Genomic DNA, 7049 nt, shown 5'->3' with positions numbered 1-7049 from the left:
GAATGGGGTCAGTGGGGGGGATAAGTGAGGGGGAATGGGGTCAGTGGGGGGGGAAAGTGAGGGGGGAATGGGGTCAGTGGGGGGGGAAAGAGGGGGAATGGGGTCAGTGGGGGGGGAAAGTGAGGGGGGGATGCGGTCAGTGGGGGGGAAAGTGAGGGGGGATGGGGTCAGTGGGGGGGAATGGGGGTCAGTGAGGGGAAAGTGAGGGGGAATGGGTTCAGTGGGGGGGGAAAGTGAGGGGGAATGGGGTCAGTGGGGGGGGGGGAAGTGGGGGGGAAGTGAGGGGGAATGGGGTCAGTGGGGGGGGAAGTGAGGGGGGAATGGGGTCAGTGGGGGGGAATGGGGTCAGTGAGGGGAAAGTGAGGGGGGAATGGGTTCAGTGGGGGGAAAGTGAGGGGGAATGGGGTCAGTGAGGGGGAATGGGGTCAGTGAGGGGGAATGGGGTCAGTGAGGGGAAAGTGAGGGGGAATGGGTTCAGTGGGGGGGAAAGTGAGGGGGAATGGGTTCAGTGGGGGGGAAAGTGAGGGGGAATGGGGTCAGTGGGGGGGAAAGTGAGGGGGAATGGGGTCAGTGGGGGGAAAGTGAGGGGGAATGGGGTCAGTGGGGGGAAAGTGAGGGGGAATGGGGTCAGTGGGGGGAAAGTGAGGGGGGATGGGGTCAGTGGGGGGAAAGTGAGGGGGGATGGGGTCAGTGGGGGGAATGGGGGGAAGTGAGGGGGGATGGGGTCAGTGGGGGGGGAAAGTGAGGGGGAATGGGGTCAGTGGGGGGGTAAGTGAGGGGGAATGGGGTCAGTGGGGGGATAGGTGAGGGGGGAATGGGGTCAGTGGGGGGGGAAAGTGAGGGGGAATGGGGTCAGTGGGGGGGGGAAAGTGAGGGGGAATGGGGTCAGTGGGGGGGGAAAGTGAGGGGGGGATGCGGTCAGTGGGGGGGAAAGTGAGGGGGGATGGGGTCAGTGGGGGGGGAAATGAGGGGGAATGGGGTCAGTGAGGGGGAATGGGGTCAGTGAGGGGGAATGGGGTCAGTGAGGGGAAAGTGAGGGGGAATGGGTCCAGTGGGGGGGGGGAAGTGAGGGGGGAATGGGGTCAGTGGGGGGGGGAAGTGAGGGGGAATGGGGTCAGTGGGGGGGAAAGTGAGGGGGAATGGGGTCAGTGGGGGGGAAAGTGAGGGGGAATGGGGTCAGTGGGGGGAAAGTGAGGGGGGATGGGGTCAGTGGGGGGAAAGTGAGGGGGGATGGGGTCAGTGGGGGGAAAGTGAGGGGGGATGGGGTCAGTGGGGGGAAAGTGAGGGGGGATGGGGTCAGTGGGGGGGAAGTGAGGGGGTCAGTGGGGGGGAAGTGAGGGGGGATGGGGTCAGTGGGGGGGGAAAGTGAGGGGGGATGGGGTCAGTGGGGGGAAAGTGAGGGGGGATGGGGTCAGTGGGGGGGAAGTGAGGGGGGATGGGGGAAGTGAGGGGGATGGGGGTCAGTGGGGGGGAAGTGAGGGGGGATGGGGGAAGTGAGGGGGGATGGGGTCAGTGGGGGGGAAAGTGAGGGGGAATGGGGTCAGTGGGGGGGGTAAGTGAGGGGGAATGGGGTCAGTGGGGGGGAAAGTGAAGGGGTGGGGGGGGAAAGTGAAGGGGGTGGGGGGGAAAGTGAAGGGGTGGGGGGAAAGTGAAGGGGTGGGGGGAAAGTGAAGGGGTGGGGGGGAAAGTGAAGTGAAGGGGGGGGAAAGTGAAGGGGGGGGGGAAAGTGAAGGGGTGGGGGGAAAGTGAAGGGGTGGGGGGGGAAAGTGAAGGGGTGGGGGGGGGAAAGTGAAGGGGTGGGGGGGGAAAGTGAAGGGGTGGGGGGGGAAAGTGAAGGGGTGGGGGGGGAAAGTGAAGGGGTGGGGGGGGGAAAGTGAAGGGGTGGGGGGGGGAAAGTGAAGGGGTGGGGGGGAAAGTGAAGGGGTGGGGGGGGAAAGTGAAGGGGGTGGGGGGGGGGAAAGTGAAGGGGTGGGGGGGGAAAAGTGAAGGGGTGGGGGGGGAAAGTGAAGGGGTGGGGGGGGGAAAGTGAAGGGGTGGGGGGGGGAAAGTGAAGGGGTGGGGGGAAAGTGAAGGGGTGGGGGGGAAAGTGAAGGGGTGGGGGGGGGAAAGTGAAGGGGTGGGGGGGGGGAAAGTGAAGGGGTGGGGGGGGAAAGTGAAGGGGTGGGGGGGGGAAAGTGAAGGGGTGGGGGGGGAAAGTGAAGGGGTGGGGGGGGGGAAAGTGAAGGGGTGGGGGGGGAAAGTGAAGGGGTGGGGGGGGAAAGTGAAGGGGTGGGGGGGGGAAAGTGAAGGGGGTGGGGGGGGAAAGTGAAGGGGTGGGGGGGGGAAAGTGAAGGGGTGGGGGGGGAAAGTGAAGGGGTGGGGGGGAAAGTGAAGGGGTGGGGGGGAAAGTGAAGGGGTGGGGGGGGAAAGTGAAGGGGTGGGGGGGGAAAGTGAAGGGGTGGGGGGGGAAAGTGAAGGGGTGGGGGGGGGAAAGTGAAGGGGTGGGGGGGGGAAAGTGAAGGGGAATGGGGTCAGTGGGGGGGGAAAGTGAGGGGGAATGGGGTCAGTGGGGGGGAATGGGGTCAGTGAGGGGAAGTGAGGGGGAATGGGGTCAGTGAGGGGGAATGGGGTCAGTGAGGGGGAAGTGAGGGGGGATGCGGTCAGTGGGGGGGAAAGTGAGGGGGGATGGGGTCAGTGGGGGGGAATGGGGTCAGTGAGGGGAAAGTGAGGGGAATGGGGTCAGTGAGGGGGAATGGGGTCAGTGAGGGGGAAAGCGAGGGGGAATGGGGTCAGTGAGGGGGAATGGGGTCAGTGAGGGGAAAGTGAGGGGGAATGGGTTCAGTGGGGGGGGAAAGTGAGGGGGAATGGGGTCAGTGAGGGGAAAGTGAGGGGGAATGGGGTCAGTGGGGGGGAAAGTGAGGGGGGATGGGGTCAGTGGGGGGAAAGTGAGGGGGGATGGGGTCAGTGGGGGGGAAGTGAGGGGGGATGGGGTCAGTGAGGGGGGATGGGGTCAGTGAGGGGGGGATGGGGGAAGTGAGGGGGGATGGGGGAAGTGAGGGGGGATGGGGTCAGTGGGGGGGAAGTGAGGGGGGAATGGGGTCAGTGGGGGGGAAAGTGAGCGGGAATGGGGTCAGTGAGGGGGAATGGGGAAAGTGAGGGGGAATGGGGAAAGTGAGGGGGAATGGGGAAAGTGAGGGGAATGGGGTCAGTGAGGGGAAAGTGAGGGGGAATGGGGTCAGTGAGGGGAAAGTGAGGGGGAATGGGGTCAGTGAGGGGAAAGTGAGGGGGAATGGGGTCAGTGGGGGGAAAGTGAGGGGGAATGGGGTCAGTGGGGGGAAAGTGAGGGGGAATGGGGTCAGTGGGGGGAAAGGGGTCAGTGGGGGGAAAGTGAGGGGGAATGGGGTCAGTGGGGGGAAAGTGAGGGGGGAATGGGGTCAGTGGGGGGAAAGTGAGGGGGAATGGGGTCAGTGGGGGGAAAGTGAGGGGGAATGGGGTCAGTGGGGGGAAAGTGAGGGGGAATGGGGTCAGTGAGGGGGAATGGGGTCAGTGGGGGGGAAAGTGAGCGGGAATTGGGTCAGTGGGGGGAAAGTGAGGGGGAATGGGTTCAGTGGGGGGGAAAGTGAGGGGGAATGGGGTCAGTGGGGGGGGGAAGTGAGGGGCAATGGGGTCGAATGGGGCCAGTGGGGGAGACGCTGCGGCTTTGGGGGGACTTGGGGGAAAGGGGCAAATAACCAGGGCATTCCCACCGCCGGAGGGCGCGGGGGAGCAGCGGCCTGCGGTGGGAGAGGCCGGGGCTCGGGGCCTGCGGTGGGAGAGGCCGGAGCTCGGGGCCTGCGGTGGGTGAGGCCGGGGCGGTGGGTGAGGCCGGGGCTCGGGGCCTGCGGTGGGTGAGGCCGGGGCTCGGGGCCTGCGGTGGGAGAGGCCGGAGCTCGGGGCCTGCGGTGGCTGAGGCCGGGGCTCTGGGAGAGGCCGGAGCTCGGGGCCTGCGGTGGCTGAGGCCGGGGCTCTGGGAGAGGCTGGCGCTCGGGGCCTGCGGTGGCTGAGGCCGGGGCTCTGGGAGAGGCCGGAGCTCGGGGCCTGCGGTGGGTGAGGCCGGGGCTCTGGGAGAGGGCCGGGGCTCGGGGCCTGCGGTGGGAGAGGCCGATGGCTCGGGGCCTGCGGTGGGTGAGGCCGGAGCTCGGGGCCTGCGGTGGGTGAGGCCGGGCCGGGGCTCGGGGAGAGGCCGGGCCGGGGATTTGTCTTGTTGTTTTCGGGCGGGCTGTCACTGACGCTCGGGGCCTCCCGCAGGGCCTGGAGCTTCATTAACCCCAGTAACCAAACTTTAATTTAATTGTTAATTTTCAGGGTTTTTTGTCTCTTGATTGCCCGTCATTGGGGGCCTCCCCCCATTGCCTCAGTTGTTGTGATCTGGAACGCGCTGCCTGAAAGGGCGGTGGAAGCAGATTCAATGGTAACTTTCAAAAGGGGAATTGGATAAATACTGGGGGGGAATAGCGCGGGGCTGTGGGGGGAAATAGTGCGTGGCTGTGGGGAATAGTGCGGAGCTGTGGGGAAACCGCGGGGAGTGGGACTGATTATAGAATCATAGAAAGTTATGGCACAGAAGGAGGCCATTCGGCCCGTCGTGTCCGTGCCGGCCGACAAAGAACGATCCAGCCTAATCCCACTTCCCAGCTCTCGGTCCGTAGCCCTGTCGGTTACGACACTTCAAGTGCATATCCAAGCACTTTTTAAATGTGGTGAGGGTGTCTGCCTCTCCCACCCTTTCAGGCAGTGAGTTCCAGACCCCACCACCCTCTGGGTGAAAAAATTTCCCCTCAAATCCTCTCTAAACCTCCGACCAATTACTTTAAATCTATGCCCCCTGGTTGGATTGCTCTTCCAAAGAGCCGGCACAGGCACGATGGGCCGAATGGCCTATGATCTTAACTGACTGAATCGCCAGGGGAGCGAAGGATATCTCCCTGCTCATATTCCTATGTATCTCCTCTTTCCTTCTTCAGGCCAGGATATTCCTCTTCGGGAATGCTGGTTTGCCGAACGCGGATATGACGTCTGCAAAGTGTGCGGAGCCGGATGTGGTCCAGGTGGGAACCTGCCTCGGCATGTGTCCGGATCGAGAGAGGGATGAGCGACAGAGGCAGAAGAGACTTCACAAGTTTGAAATCCTAGTGGGAACGGCGAGAAACCCAGCCACCCGAAGCTGACCCGCAGAGAACGGTGAAGGAATATTCACGGCCAGCGGCTGGGAAGGAGGCTGCTCGACTGTGTGAGCTTCGCCCGGCCGGTGTCTTGCTGCAAACTGTCCACTACCTGATCGATGAAATCGTTCCCAGGCGCGAGGAGCCCTGGGCAGAGGTCTATGACTACGTGTTTGACCGTCTGCGCAGTGTCCGTCAGGACATGACCATCCAACGGGTCAGCGGCCAAATCGGAGTGACCATTCTGGAGAAGTGTCTGCGTTTCCTCCTCTGTGCCGCGTACTGGCTGTGCAAAGAGCCCATCCAGGTCTTCGATCCGAAGATGAATGACGTTCACATACAGGAGTGTTTCAGCTGCCTACTCGCCAGCTATTCCACTGGGAATTATGAGAATGAAGCCGAGTTTCAGGCTCTCGCCCTGCTGTATAACCTGGGTATGTCCGTGTGCAGAAAACACTGTCACGGAGCGAGCTCGTGGGGGGTGGGTGCGAGGTGTTCCCATCAATCGGACCCTCCGATGGGCCTCTTCCAACGATCATGGAAGTTTACAGCACAGAAGGAGGCCATTCAGCCCATTGTATCTTTGACAACTCTCTGTTAGAGCATTCCAGAATTAATTCCACTGCTCTGCTCTTCCCGTACCCCCACTTCAAATATTCATTCTGTACTCGACCTGCGAGTGTTTGATGGGACAGTGTAGAGGGAGCTTTACTCTGTATCTAACCTGTGCTGTACCTGCCCTGGGAGTGTTTGATGGGACAGTGTAAAGGGAGCTTTACTCTGTGTCTAACCCGTGCTGTACCTGCCCTGGGAGTGTTTGATGGGACAGTGTAGAGGGAGCTTTACTCTGTATCTAACCCGTGCTGTACCTGCCCTGGGAGTGTTTGATGGGACAGTGTAGAGGAAGCTTTACTCTGTATGTAACCCGTGCTGTACCTGCCCTGGGAGTGTTTGATGGGACAGTGTAGAGGGAGCTTTACTCTGTATCTAACCCGTGCTGTACCTGCCCTGGGAGTGTTTGATGGGACAGTGTAGAGGGAGCTTTATTCTGTATCTAACCCGTGCTGTACCTGCCCTGGGAGTGTTTGATGGGACAATGTCGATGGAGCTTTACTCTGTATCTAACCCTGTGCTGTACCTGCCCTCGGAGTGTTTGATGGGACAGTGTAGAGGGAGCTTTACTCTGTATCTAACCCGTGCTGTACCTGCCCTGGGAGTGTTTGATGGGACAGTGTAGAGGGAGCTTTAGGCTTTTGACCATTTAGCTAATACTCGGATCTATCCTTTTTTGGTTCAAAATTTTTTTGGGCACGTCGCCCCTTCTAAATGTATGTCCTATTTTAAAAGCCGGTGAGCCGGCTGCGCGGGAGCTGCAGAACTGCAGCTTAGAGTGAACATTGGTGGACACCACCTGGTCCTGGGGATTTGTCAGTCTTTAGTGCCATTATTTTTTCTAATACTGTTTTCTTGCTCACGTTAACTTTAGTGAGTTCCAGTCCATGATTCGTTATTAGTTTCCCTGGAATGTCAGATTTATTATCCTCTTCCTCTACTGTGAAGACTGACACAAAGTAATTATTCAACAAGTCTGCCATTTCCTTATTTTTATTTGCAATATTACCCACAGCTGATTTGGAAGGGCCCACATTACCCTTTCTCTTCTAATATAATTGTTAAAACCATTTGTGTTAATCTTGATATCCCTCGCAAGTTTCTTTTCATATTCCCTTTTTGCAGCTCTTACTATCTTTTTGTCTTCCTTTGCTGGTCTTTCTCTCTCCCAGTCCCCTGAATCTACACGATTCTTTGCACGATGGTATGCTCTTTCCTTTCTTCTCTTCTCAGGCAGTCCCTGGGAACCGAGGATGA

The 7049-nt window shown here is 60.4% G+C and overlaps 1 pseudogene across 1 annotated transcript; it reads left to right on the top strand.

Annotated features, from left to right (window-relative positions):
- The first annotated feature begins 3770 nt into the window (after nt 1-3770).
- LOC147080635 (SAC3 domain-containing protein 1-like) lies at nt 3771-5954 on the top strand (annotated as a pseudogene). The gene is made up of 2 exons (XR_015077173.1): nt 3771-3920; nt 4983-5954. The product of XR_015077173.1 is annotated as an SAC3 domain-containing protein 1-like (transcript).
- The last annotated feature ends 1095 nt before the right edge of the window (nt 5955-7049 follow it).

This window comes from Somniosus microcephalus, unplaced genomic scaffold (assembly GCF_052327205.1).
Source record: "Somniosus microcephalus isolate GS21.2 unplaced genomic scaffold, FLI_Smic_1.0 scaffold1364, whole genome shotgun sequence".
Classification (NCBI taxonomy): domain Eukaryota; kingdom Metazoa; phylum Chordata; class Chondrichthyes; order Squaliformes; family Somniosidae; genus Somniosus; species Somniosus microcephalus.
The sequence above is the reverse complement of the archived record's forward strand: the minus strand, read 5'-3'. Positions and strand labels throughout refer to the sequence as shown.